We start from the raw sequence: 14,857 nt of genomic DNA, 5'->3' as shown, positions 1-14,857 counted from the left end.
AGCCACTAGGGAAGTCTTAAAAGTTGAGTTATAGGCAACTCTGCATAATACTCCTAAGAATCCAAAAAAGAGTCGATATACGTATATGTATAACTGATTCACTTTGCTGTGCACCCGAAACTAACACAGCATTGTAAATCAACTATACTTCCACAAAAATTTTAAAAGTGGGGAAGAAAACTTCTCTAGTGGTATAGTGGTTAAGAATCCCCCTGCCAAAGCAGATTTGTTCCCTCATCCAGGAAGATCCCACATGATGCGGAGCAACTAAATGTGTGTGCTACAACTACTGAGCCCTCAGTCTCAAGCCCTGCTCCACAACAAGGGAAGTCACCACACTGAGAAGCCTGTATATGACAAGGAAGAGTAACCCCTGCTTACCACAACCAGGAAAAGCCCATATGCAGCAATAAGACCCAGATCAGCCATAAATAAATAAATAATTTTTATTAGAGTGAGCCTTCCAGATTCATCAGGGGGAAAAAAAAAAAGAAAGCTATTCCATAGAAAGTAGTACTCTCCTAAAGTATCTTCACTTGTTACAGAAGCTAACTTCTGTGCTCACTGAGCACAAAGCATCTTGAAGATGAGAGAGCAGGGGAGGGGTCCTAATAAGCAATCCATTCCTATGAAGGCAGGGGCAAGGTTTCACAAATTCCTGTTTGTTTAAAAGAAAAAAAAAGTGTTGTTTACAATAAGACATTAGACCAGAAAGCCTGACTAATTTGTTAGAAGGAAAATAAATCTAGGCAAAGCAATGTATATTTATTCAAGTGCGTAACTTGAAAATAAGAGCAAAATTTCCTGAAAAGTCTTTTACACAAGCAAAGAAACAGACTTGTTAAGTCATAATGACAGCACAGCACTATCTGGACTTCAAAAAAGTAAAAAAAAATAAAGCCCTGCCTACTTGTTTTCTCAAAAATACCAACAGTTGATGATTTGACTTTTTGGGGGGAGGGGCTTTTAAAATTCACCTTTGGTCCATTTTGCCAGTGGAGTTACAATCCTTTCCGCAAACAGTTTGTGGTCCCATTGCAACCTCAAATGTGCCAGGTTTTTTTCAGCATAGCAGGACAGGGTGAATCTACCTTATTTTTTCCTTCCCATTTCATATTTCAAGTTTGCCCCAGGTGTCTTGTCTCAAGTAGAACTGCAGTATCAGACATACTGGATTTTAGGCCAAGTATTAGTTTATTGAAGTCAGATGCACAAATATAGTGATTTTCATAGCTAGACACTTCCTACAGTCTTTGCACTTTGTTCTTTTTGTTGTGTTGTTTGTCATTTATTTTGATTGGAGAAAGAAAAAAAGAGCCTTAATTTCATCTTTCCAAATGCATCAATATATATTTTATATTTTGAAAATGTATTTGTGAACATCATTTTACACCTTAAGAAATTTAAAATTCACCGGAGAGGGAATATTCAGAATTTTTCTCAAAGTATCATAGAGTCTTAGCTCTGTTAAATGTCTACCAAGTATACATGGAACTCCATTTCCAGGGTGTTAGTCATTTAGTTGTGTCTAACTCTTTGTTACCTCATAGACTGTAACCCACCAGGTTCCTCTGTTCATGGGATTGCCTAGGTAAGAATACTAGAGTGAGTTGCCATTTCCCATGCCAGGGGATCTTCTGACTCAGGAATTCAACTTGCATCTCCAGAGTCTCCTGCATTAACAGGCAGATTCTTTACCATTGAGCTACATGGGAAGCACAAGCAATAGGTATATTGGCAACTGAAAGAACGTTCTCAATTAGATTGGTTAGGAACAATGTCAGAGAAACATTTGCTGTTGACTGTGACAGGAAAGTCTAAACCCTTTCTAAGTTCTATATTTATCATTTGTCATTCTTTGACATTATTTATTTGATTAATGAATAGATTCTCTGTGCTCTCTTGAGATATCTAGTTAGCCTTGGTTTATCTGTTGTCTTAATCCAAAACAAGAATAATCCAGACAAAGAGCAGACACCACTAGTTTGAACCTATCTTTGATCAAGTGTTTTATGTATGGACCATGGAGAAGACTGGTTGGATCTCCTTGCAATCCAAGGGACTCTCAAGAGTCTTCTCCAACACCACAGTTCAAAAGCATCAATTCTTTGGCGCTCAGCTTTCTTCACAGTCCAATTCTCATATCCATACATGACTACTGGAAAACCCATAGCCTTGACTAGACAGACCTTTGTTGGCAAAGTAAGACTGCAAGGAGACCAACCAGTCCATTCTAGAGGAGATCAGTCCTGGGATTTCTTGGAAGGAATGATGCTAAAGCTGAAACTCCAGTACTTGACCACCTCATGCAAAGAGTTGACTCAGTGGAAAAGACTCTGATGGCTGGATGGCATCACCGACTTGATGGACGTGAGTTTGAGTGAACTCCGGGAGTTGGTGATGGACAGGGAGGCCTGGCGTGCTGCAATTCATGGGGTCACAAAGAGTCAGTCACGACTGAGCAACTGAACTGAACTGATGGAGAAGACAGCTCAGGCTTCCAGGAGCGTAAAGAGATTCAATGCCAACAATGATAAAAATAGAATTCCAACATGAAAATTGAATTAACTTTACTGGGAGCAGAAGAAGCACAAGGGACAGAGAATCCTTAATACTTCTGAGCTATAGTCCACAGGTTCCTACACTTTAGATTCATCTCTATAAGTGAATGCATGAGATCAACAGTAAAGAGGATGGCAAAAAGAAGAAAAATTTAGATTTTAGAGTTGCATCAAAATTAAAAGAGAATAAAAAAATACAAGATTTTCCAAATAAGAGTGAAAATGTGATTTGAGTATGTATTGTAATGGTATGTCAATCATTGTCATAAAGTTTTTGTGGCTTTTATTATAAAGAAATATTAAAATATTATCTTTTCTAGTCTTCAGAAGAAATGTAAATCATAAAATCCAAAGAGATGGATTTCTGAGGAAAAAATATTCCCAGAATTGGAGGATGCTATGCCATTCAAGCACTTTCACATCCCTAATAACAAAGTATTTTTTAAGATAACAAAGAAAATTATACATAAGGACCTATTGTATAGCACAGGGAACTACACTCAATACTATGTAATAACCTATATGGAAAAGAATCTTAAAAAGTGTATATATACACATATTTATTTATAAAACATATGTATACATATATTATATATATAACTGAATCACTTTGCTGTGCACCAGAAACTAACACAACTGTATTTCAATAAAAGTTTAAGAAGATTTAAAAAAAATGATAATTATAAAACCCAAGAAAGATACAGTCCTCATTGTATAATTTTATTGAACATTTTTTTTCTTTTTTGTTATCTGACTCCCTGCTAGAATGTAACCTTTTTGAGGGCAAGGATTTAGTTATTTTGTTCACCATTTAAACATAGGATGAGTGTTAGCTGCAAAGCCGGATCTAAGGAGATAATTGTTAAATAAGCTAATTTGGTATTTTCAAATTCACTTTAGCTCAATAATCCTTGCCCCTCAATATCTTATGAGTCTAATTTACCTTCAGCACATACACATTAGTATATGTTGCCTTCTCATTTTCCACTCCATTCTCAATGGTTTGAGTCATTTTTGACAGTCCCGTTTACAGTCCTCTAAACCCCTGCTATACTCATTCTGTCAGATGACTTTATTTCAAAAGCTACTCTCATTTTCCTGACATCTGTACCCATCATTCACTCATATCTTCTCTCAGATGTAAAAGATATCCTTGTAAGTGTCTATCTTTACACTTCATAAATGTCTGCCCCATGTTCTGAATACTTGCCCCATCAATGACTCACTTTCAGTCTCATATCTTCCTTGTCCATGTTCTTTTTATCTTTCGTCTACCGTCAAATTCAAGTCCATGTTCATGAGGACTTGATCCTTCCTCACTCCTTTTAATCAGCTACTCTACTTTTTCTCTCTTTTCTTTTCTTTCTCCCCACCTGTCTTAGTGACTTTGGGCTATTATAACAAAACACCATACACTCAATGGATTATAAAGGGCAGAACTTTATTTCTCAGAGTTCTAGAGGCTAGGAAATCAGAGATGGAGTCACTGGCAGATTTCATGCTTTGTGAAAGCCTGCTTCTTGCTTCATACATGACTGCCTTTTTCTTATGTCTTCACAGGATAGAAGGGGCAAGGGAGCTTTCTCAGGGCTCTTTTATAAGAACACTAATTCCATTCATGAAGGCTGTACCCCTATAATATAATCACCCAGAGACCTCACTTATTAATACCACCACTCTTTGGATTAGTATTTAAACTTGAGAATTTGAGGGAACACACACATATAGACCATAGCATCACCAAATATTTAAAGCAATAAAGCAGGTACCTCTTGCTTACTATACTTTTCTGTGTCAATTTGTTGCAATTTACCACTCTCATCTATGTCAATAATGCTTCCATTTTCCAAATTCATTTCTCTCAAACTTGAATAAGTTGTCTGACCATATCTCAGCCAAGGGCTAATATTGTTACTACCCTTAGATAAAAAATCAAGTCTTCTTTTGATATTTACAATACATGCTAGAAGTCAGGACAGCAATTCTGAGTGTTTTACTAGGAGATGGATGATATATTGAACCAGGCACATAGCTAAGTTCATTCCTTTCATTAAGTACTAGTTTACCAAAAATTAGTTTAAAAAGTACAGTGCCTATCATGGTCCAGGAAGGTAGTAGTGAACACAGAGCTAGCCATTGGGATAAATGGATCTTACCATTACAACAATAGGTAAAATAAGGTGAGATGCTTACTATAGTGGTGTATGCATTAGGTCCCATAGACAAGGTGAAATATTTAACATAATTCAGTTTGGAATGAGTGAAGAAGCAGTCACAAGGAGGTGTCCCAGATACCAATATTTAAGGATGAATAGGAATTAGCTAGTTGAAATATTAAGAGAAAATGGTGAGAGATTCAGCCCATTGCTTCTCTAACATTAGTGTGATTATATGCTCTTGACTATTATAACTCTTGAAAATCTCCCCATTACTTCTAAGCAAATTATAAATTCCTAGAAGTGGCATAGAGTCTATCTACCATGTGGTTTCAATGCACCTTTCTATACATTCAACTATTCTCTATAAAATAAAATCACTTACCATTTTCTAGGCCAAAAATACACTTTCTCATTGTGTTTTTGCTTCTCAATCTTTTTGTCCATGTAAACATCTCATCTAGTTCAGCGGTAAAGAATTTACCTGCCAATGCAAGAGACACAGATTCAATCCCCGGGTCAGGAAGATCCCCTGGAGAAGGAAATGGCGACCCATTCCAGTATTCTCGGTTGAGATATCTCACGGACAGAGGAGCCTGGCGGGCTACAGTCCATGGAGTTGCAAAGAGTTGGACATGACTGAGTGACTAAACCACAACAACAAAACTTCCCATCAAATATTTACACAATTTGAAAAGACAGTTGCCAATGATTGCCTCTTTAATTAGTTAACCCTTCTGAGGCAATTATTTCAATACTATGATAATTTGCTTTTCAATTTAAAGGACAAATCACACATTACCTAGGTTTGTGAATGGTTTTTATCATGTACCTTCCCCTTATTAGCTTGTGAGTGTGTGCATGTTATTCAGTCAGTTGTGTTCAACTCTTTGAGACCCATGGACTCCAGCACACCCCTTCAGGGTAAAAAACCCTACCTTAGCTGTTTTTTGTGTTCCTCACAACCCGAAGAAAGAGTGCCTTTAAAACATTAGCTTTTCAATAAACTGTGGGCCAATATATAGTTTGATCAATAAATTTTCCTAAGAAATACAGTTCTGGTCATTTTGTTTTAGTTAAGAAAGTAATTCAAAAATTTTGCCCTAGACCTCCATGATTTTATAAAATTCTTAGTTAGTTACCTCATTATTAGTCCAACACAGCATTAGCTTGAAAACAAACTGGAAATGTTAGATTCACTACAAAAGCCAAAGACCTGCAATGAATCTTGGTATAATTACCTCATGTAACTTTTGTAACAGAATACAAAATGTGTCATGGTGGAAAATATTACTTATTACCCTGGAAAAACAAAGTTCCATATTACTCAAGATAAATACTTTCTCTCAAAGGGGCCCCAAATATTTGAAGTGAAGAAGTAAGGCACAAAATGTTTACCAATTCCACTAGGTACATTAAGGAATTAAGGAGCAGATTCCTGTGATCATAGCTAAGAAAAACTATGCTAAAAGTTTTGGAGAGGGAAGTAGTGTATTTTCAATCCTAGTCATTAATTTTAAACAACGTCTAATCTGTACAATAGAGAGAAGAAGCCTGTATTTGTACTGTTTTGCTTTTGACCTCTGCCCTTTTTGTAAAACCCAGAACTTCCAATAATATGAAAGGATTTTGATACTGTATTTTAGTTTTAGCTTTTATAGGTGCATCAAGTTACCTCTCTTTGATTTGGCTTTTCCCTAAATGCTGATTCTATGCCTAAGTGTCCACCAGAGGCCAGGCAGTGGGTTTCTCTGAAAATGCAATGCATCTAAAAGATTATAGCTGAGTTAATAAAAATTTCAAGTTAGAAACATCACAATGAGCATGTGTTTCCATTCATAAAGTATGTCTTATACACACACAAACTATTTTTTGTCATCCGGTTTTGCCCCATTTTGAAATTATTCTCTGCTGTTAATTAGAAGTGACTACAATTTGATTAATCTCAAACATGTGTCACGTATAAACAATGTGGAGAACTGAATTCAATTTTTTTTTCACTTGGAGTATGCAGGGTGTTCACAGAAAGGAGACAAATATATTTTTCAAATAATCTGAAATCTGATATTATCACACTAACAGGATATTATCTATGTAACATATTCTCAAATATAAATACATCATATTTATTTGATGCATTAAATTCACAGGATACCTTAATTATAAGCAGGTTTAGACTGAAAATGCAAAAATTAAGAAGACTTCTTTCTCATTTGTTACACTTCTAAAGCTTTCGATTCTGGAATCTGTTTTTTAACCTTGAGAATTCACCTGATCTTGGTCTCTGGTTTTTGATTTATCTCTTTTTTGTCAATAATGTCTCAGTGCTTGCAAACTCAGTAGACAGGTATACATGGATTTTGCTTAAAGAAAGGAAAGTTTCAATTAACAAGGAGAAAATGTCTCTGGCTTAATTTGAATTATAATTATTGTTATAGGATATATACTAAAACACTCATTTTTCAATGTGCTAATTTAATTTCCATAAATGCACGCAGCCTTTAGCCAGATTATAAAAGAAAAATTTTATGATAAAGTAGTTGTGATTTAAGAAACAATGATTCCAGTTAGGTTTTTCAGTTCAACTTTCTAACCAAAAAATGGTTTTCTTTCTTATTACACAGCCTGCAGTAATAAGTGAAATATAATCCTAATTAATTTTTCCTACAGCTATATATAAATCAATAGTTGCAACATCCCAAAGGAAACACACACTGCAGTCCTCCAGGTTCCTAATGAATGCAAATAGAATGACCTTTTTCTGACAACTATGAATATTGTTCCACAATTTTACCATTAAAATTGCTGCTATCAGCAATTCATACAGCAAACATGGAGACTACAATAGTTGTAAATAACCATTCATTATGGCAAGAAAGGAATGGGAAAAACTAAGCCTAAGTTATGCAACTTTTAAGCCTCAGCCCGATTTTTATATTTCATTTTTCTTATTTTTTCCCACATTTGATCACAGTATTATTTATACTTCTGACTCACGTTAGAATTTATTTTTAGTTTTTTAATTTAATTTTTACTTTATATTGAAGTATAGTTAATTTACAATTTTCTATTAGTTTCTGGTGTACAACAATGTGATTCAGTTATACATATACATATGTCCTTTCTTTTTCAGATTTTTTTCCCATTTAGGTTATTATAGAATATTGAGTAGAGTTCTCTGTGCTATACAGTAGGTCCTTCTTGATTATTTGATATTCAGTAGTATGTAAATGCTAATCATTTTGATGTTGAAATTCTGTCTGTAACCAGTCATCATTTAGATTCTTTCTTCTCTATTCCAGATGAAAAGACATTAAAATAATTCAATGTTTTATATTATTTACTTGAGAAGTTCAGTATTGAAATGTTTTTGCAAATGAAGTAATAATATTATAAGGCTCTAAATACTATAGTCAGATTATTAGGAGACTGTGATGATATTCCACAGACATATCTGTACAGAAAACCCTATTGGTATACTTAACGTATCAAGACAGTACGATCCATGTAATGAGCATGTGGATGAATTCAGAAGCTATGAAAACATATAATGACATAAGAATGACCCCTATGGGAACCTGAAGAAAAGGTAAGAAGCAATTCAACTGCATTATAGAAGAATCACTTTATTCCAAAATGCAATAACACTGTGTGTATTTATGCTAGTGCATATTTAGTTTCCCATGAAGATGTCTCATTAAGTGTAGAAGTTAAATTCAAATTGTATAAGAGTAGTTAAGTTTGTTAAACTTAATTCTGTCAGTCATAGATCTATATACTGGAAATTCCAATTGTTCTCTACAGTCAAGAATATAATTAGCCAATAGAATTCAAATACTCATGAAAAATAAAACTGCCCAAATTGCAACAAGTTTCAAAAAGGAACTCACAACAATAGTACATTTTCACAAAATTGCAAAAACTATTTCTTCCTTCCCTTATTCTATGATTGATTTATATACTTTTGTACAAGACTGGAGACCACTATCATATAATTATTTGATATCTCAAATATGTATTAGTGACACAAGTTTACATAGACTCTATTTATAGAGATATATTAACTGTCTTTGGTAAGTAGTTGTACCACTATTTTAGTATAAAGTCAACCTACGCTACTTTCAAGTGGAGAGCTGTTTTAAACTTCATTCAATTTCTTGAAACAAGAGAGCATTTCTGTGAGTGTGGTTTGGGAACATCAGGCATAGATGGCATTTTTTAACTGTATTAAACAGTCTCCTCTTGATGGCATCTCTCCTGAAGATGTCTGTACTCTCACACCTGTAATGCTTTCATGTTCAAAATGAATCCCTGCTACATCTCACTCAATATTGATCTTTAAGGCATTTCTCCCAATCCTTTTCCCAGTGTGGTCACTGAACAGTATCAGAGTTCAATAGGAAGATCAGCTGCTCATCCACTTTTTGCTAAAGCAATTTGTATTATGGATTTATTTTAGCAGTCTACAGTGGCAGTTGCTGTTTTTACTATTTAAATGCTTTGATTATCTGACCTTGCTTACTTTATCTTTCTAAGTGCTATGCATGAGCTTTAAAATTGATCAATAAGTGGGGATTCCTCTACAGGATTATGCTGAAATCAATCTCAATTCAGACTTTTTGTATTTTATGTTTATTACTAGATCCGTCTTAATTGCATTCCTTATTTTGGTAAATAATTTTAAAACACCTAGTTGATTACAGAGATAAGAGTCTTTCAAGATCCATGCATATTATAAAATAACTTGTATTCTTTATATGTTATTCTGTCCATTCTTTCAGTGTGAAGTAGGAAAGAATTAACCATGGATATTTTATTCAAATATCTTTACATTATAAATAAAGATCTATTCTATTAGAAGAAAAAACACAGCCTTGTATATACAGATGAGTAACTGAAAAATCTAGGCACACATTAATGTGCTATATTAATTTTGATAACTGTGAAACTTCAACCAACACAGTCTATATACATATTTTGCACATAAAAGTGTTTATAAGACTTTTAACAGGATAAATTAATACTCCCTGGAAGAAAAATCAAAGCAAATTCTCAATACTTGTATTTCTGAAATTCAATTGGAAAAAAGCTATAAGCTTGCTGAATATCAAAAAAAAAAGGAATATTCAATGTGAGAAAAAATTTTGTTTCACACTCTCACTATTAAGATAGGTTAATTTACTCATTTCTTTGGATTGAAATAGAAGTAAATTAGAACCTTAAAATGCCTCTTAACTCAAATTATGAGTTTCATAACCAAAATCCCATATTAATTATTCATGAATTTTAATAAAGATAAAATTCCTAAAATTAACTATATGAGACACGAACATTAAGGAATATGAATTATCTTGCATAACTATTAAAGCTTGTCCTAAATTTTTGTCTAATTTAGTTACATTTCATGACTCGGTGGTCACATGAAGCTCCTGAATTTTGTCTTTGGATCAATTTATACTTACATTAGATTTTTCAAAGTCATAAGCAAAAGAAATGCAGATATGAGTTAAAAAAAGAAATTGATGTCATCTTTTAAAATCTCATTTTAAAATCCAATCTAATGTCTACATATCTCTGTCATCAACTGTTACATAAAATTGGAGTGAAATATTTCCATGTATGTAAATGAGAGTATAAAATCTGCAATTTCAGAGGCCAAATATGCAAGCAGAAAAGATCCTGAGGTAAATAAACATATGACTATATACAGAAGATGTGCAATATTTTCACCTGTGCAAATACAATCTTTTTCTGCTCAAATAATTTTAAAAACTCTCATAGGACTAGAGAAATAGCACATATGTCCAATAGGTCTATAGTCATATATTCATACTTTGGAATTATTGGTCAAAATGATTTAGTATGTAACAGCTTTCATTTTAGACTAAATTCTAGTCTATTATTACAATAATTTTTTTTCCTGCGGCTTACATTAAATGAGACGTAAAGTACATGTGAATGAAAGCAAAGCCATCACAAGATATTTCATTTTAATAGTTACATGTATGGAGTTAGGATAGGAAAATTAAGATTCCCAAATACGAAAAGAATGAGGAAAATAAGAATTTTAATTCTAAATAGTTGCCATCATGATATTTCCAAAAACTGTTATAACCAGTTACTTCCTTTCTACTGTTTGTAGTGGAATAGCGCTTGAGATAAATCATTTTTCCAGAAAGTTTTGCATCTCTGTAGATCACAGCCCTGGCAAGACATGTCCATACTTTCATAGTTTTTTCCTCAAGTGGGTAAATGTTAAGAGAGAAGAATCCAAGTTTCATGATGCACCAACACAAAGCTGGGAAGTGAAAATTATGTTGCAGTGGAGTCTTGAAAATATGACTGTAAAAGTTAATCAATAAAATGTCTATTCCTGTCTATTCACTGGAGGCCCCAGCTGCATAGCTTCACTCAATCGATACTACAAATTATTACGATTTCCAGGTTCCCACTGGACATTCAGAACAAATCTTTCAAGTGTAACAGTCTTATACTGAGTATATGGTGTGTGTTCTCTACATTTATTTCAAAAAGAGAAGGGGAAAAATAAAATCTAAATCCTATGTGTTCTTTAAAACTTCAACTCTATGGAAAATAACTTACGGGTTACCTTTTAATGTTAAAAACATCTTCCTTTTGATTGCCAAATTTTGTGCACGTTTCTTTTTTAACTGTTTCACATTTAGTTAAGAAATGACTTACTCTAATAATAGATGTAGGTGATATAGCAACCTGGTTAACTCTGAATGTTTCCCAAAATAAATGAATGAAAGAAATACCTTTGGAATAACTTATCAAACAGTCACTTGAATACATTATCACTGTTAGAGAGATACATACAGGACCCTGACTGACAAATATTTCAAATTGTAGCAAATCCCGTAAAATACACATTCTAGTTATTGTTTTTATGACTTATCCCAACACATTAAAAAAAAAATCATGTTTGAGGTATTCAATTTTTTCTAAAATAAAAAATTATAATTTCAAAAATGAGTTGCTGTTTTTCTAAACAAAAATCCCAGAATGTTTTGTTCTAAGTGAGATTATCTGCTCTCTGCAGAAAGATTCTATATTGATTATAAACTCTAGAAGCTACTCAAGACCTTAAATTTACCCTCCATACATTTTGTTCCTGTATCTGCTAGTCAAAATTCAGAGTTTTCCAGATAAAGGGATGACAGATTAAGGGAACTAACTATAATACTTTCATGCCTTATGACACCTAACATGGTTTTTCTTTCTTCTGACTGGTGAATCCTATGGTGTCTGGCACTGCCCCAAACCAAATCAATTGGTAAATTTGATCAATTCATGCCACCTGTTGATTGAGTGGGAAAAAAATCAAAACTAATAAACAGAATATTTTGTTTGCCAAGCCAAAAAGGTTTTGATTTTTATTTGACATTTAAACAATAGTGTATTTTTCCATGTATCATGGAAAACATATAGACACATATATCTAACATGTACTCATATCCTGTGACAATCTATGTTGAGGCTATATTTGAAAAGAAAGATAAATGTGTTCCTCCTAAGAAATCATCACTGTTTTGATTATGATCATTTATCAATCCCTATAAACTTTAATAACATTTTCTTACATCTTAATAACATTTCTAATTTTATGACTTTTAAGATATTTAAAAAAACCATTTCAAATATTTAGATTTGAAATCATGAAGTTACAATTTTAAATACTCTCTTAGATAATATCTGTATACCTTGCCAGCAGTTTCACATTAAGAGAGAATATCATACTTAATTTCATGATGAAGCTATATTAGAAAATAAAGTAGATAAATATAGATCAAACATATAGAACTTGTTTGATTTTTCATTATAATTTAACTAGATGAATCACTGTCTAGTTTATTTACTTATAAAATTCAAGACTGAAAGCAGATCACTGCATGTCAGTTTTTAGATCAAAAATTATATTTTTGTGGGCATACTGAATAATGTGCCTTTATAGTACTATATAACTGTACAAAAAATGTTGGCGTTATTTTAATAGCAATATGCTAACATCAAATACTATCATTAGTTTTATATGAGTTCACAACCGTTTTTATATATTTCTTATTTTATAAACATATCTTAGGCATATTATTCCCCTAATATAATATTGCTTTTTTAAGACACCATAATATTTATAACAATACTTCATTACTATATGCATTCCCAAAGAAACTTTGCCCAATATGCTTTTAATCCTTGGTACCAATTTCTACCTTTTAATATTTGTTAAATGTGTCTTTTTTTGTTGTTGTGTGTGTCCTGGCATCTGACTAAAGGTACGTGAATGGCAAACAGGATTTATTATAGGGTTTGCTTTTATTTAGAAGCACACAAAATGTTGTCCTAGATTTCATAATTGTTTTAATGCCTTGTAATATTAAATCATTGAATTAAAACATAAATAAATTGCTCATGAATAAATTTCAAAAAATGTGTTTTTATATTTTATGTTCACTATAAACTACAAATCAAGAAAGAAATGTTTACTATATATATTATTTTGAAATCCTTTTGATAGGTATATCAAGATATGCATTAAGGAGTATAAGTTTAGAATATGACTTCCAAAGAGCAGTTAAGATCAAATAAAGCAGGCCAAATTTACTTCTGGCTGCAGGACTTTGTTCAAAGGTATGAGTGACAAGGGAAAAAACTTCAGGTGTGGATGCTTTATCTAACTGCGATTACTCGATTCAAGCAAGTTCAGCGAGTAAAGTTTAATTCTTTACAAACAGAAAGAGAGAGACTGAGAGAGATTCATCTGGGCTATGCTACTTTCAATTTGTTTTTTGAAAACAGACTAAGAGAATGAATACAGAAAAAAAAAAACACAAAGATAATAGAATACTTAATTATCAGAACACCAAAATAAAAAAGAAACTAATATTTATTTGAATTGCCAATGACAAAATCTGAAAACATTGCAGAGATATAAAGTAATTGCATAAAGATTTAGATAATAAAAATAGAAATTAAATACTAGATGCTTCACTAAGGACAGTTTTCATGAATGTTTCAGAAAAACATAAGTCTTTATTACTTTTCTTCATAGTTTCTTACATGCCTCAATGGTCTGATCAAAAATTTTCCACTCTCAATGTCTCCCAATTTAATAGTGTCTTGCTTAGAGCTGCTACTTTAACAAAAAAGAAAAGCAACAAGAGCCATATGTAACCTTTGGACTCTGAAAGGAGAAAGATGAGAATGCCATTGGCAGATAGGTGCTACAGAAACACAGTGTACTCTTTCCCTTGAATCCTACCTTCAACGTTTCTTGATAGTTAACAAGAAAGTTGACTGCCACATCATTATTCAGAATCTGGAATAAGACAGTTACCGTTTTCAACATGTGCCATTTCAGTTAAGAAACGTTGCAGACTGAAAGTTTATCTGTTTTGGAAAGTACAATATATTGAACAAGCTAGAATATTTACACATAACCTTTTGCAACACAGAGAGAATTAAACATTTAGCAACTAAAGTCAAAAGGACTGACTTGATTTCAGTTTGTAAAGTAAAACTTTCTGAAAGACTGAAAAACAACTCACTTGTAATCATTTTTTTCTTCTTCAGAAGCAATAATCCCTTCTGTCACTGTCTTCGGCTCTGCCTGGGGTTTTCTACTGTTCTGTTCTTGGCGAACTGTTTCTGCTATTTGCTCAGTTAGCTGCTCTTGAGTAGCCTTAAAGCTGGATTCCATTAGAAGAAGTTTTTCATCTTGACTGGCAAGTTCTTGGGCTGAAAGATAAAACAAGAACATTGCCTTTTAAAAACCCAAGCTAATCTGGTTTCTTTTTTTCTTTTGTTTTTGGTTTAAATTCTATGCAATGCAAATTTGAGAAAGATTTAAACAGATCCTTCTTGTCCAAATACAAATTCGTATATTCACATTTTTAGATTCCTTTATTTAAAGCACAAGTAAACAAAGGTATGTATGAAGAAATACAAGATGCTTGTCAGTAATCTCGAATTTATAAAACATTTGAATGAAAAACTTAAGTGTCTTCATCAGACAACAATTCTCCAAGATAATTTGTAAGACCTTTGCTACAATGTTAAGTGTATTATAAAGTAACATTAATGTATAGTACTCTTGTTCTCTCTTTAGCATAGGCCTTG

At 32.8% G+C, this 14,857-nt stretch overlaps 1 long non-coding RNA gene across 1 annotated transcript; it reads right to left on the bottom strand.

Annotated features, from left to right (window-relative positions):
- Positions 1–458: 458 nt before the first annotated feature.
- Positions 459–14,421, bottom strand: LOC120878913. Its single transcript, XR_005724659.1, has 3 exons — positions 14,287–14,421; positions 5,103–5,201; positions 459–658 (listed from the first exon to the last, which is right to left on the bottom strand). It is a non-coding gene; the product is annotated as an uncharacterized LOC120878913 (long non-coding RNA).
- Between the last annotated feature and the right edge of the window lie 436 nt (positions 14,422–14,857).

Source organism: Oryx dammah, unplaced genomic scaffold (genome assembly GCF_014754425.2).
Source record: "Oryx dammah isolate SB20612 unplaced genomic scaffold, SCBI_Odam_1.1 HiC_scaffold_19, whole genome shotgun sequence".
In the NCBI taxonomy this organism is placed as follows: Eukaryota; Metazoa; Chordata; class Mammalia; order Artiodactyla; family Bovidae; genus Oryx; species Oryx dammah.
Note: the sequence above shows the minus strand (reverse complement) of the source record. Positions and strands in the feature narration are given on the sequence as shown.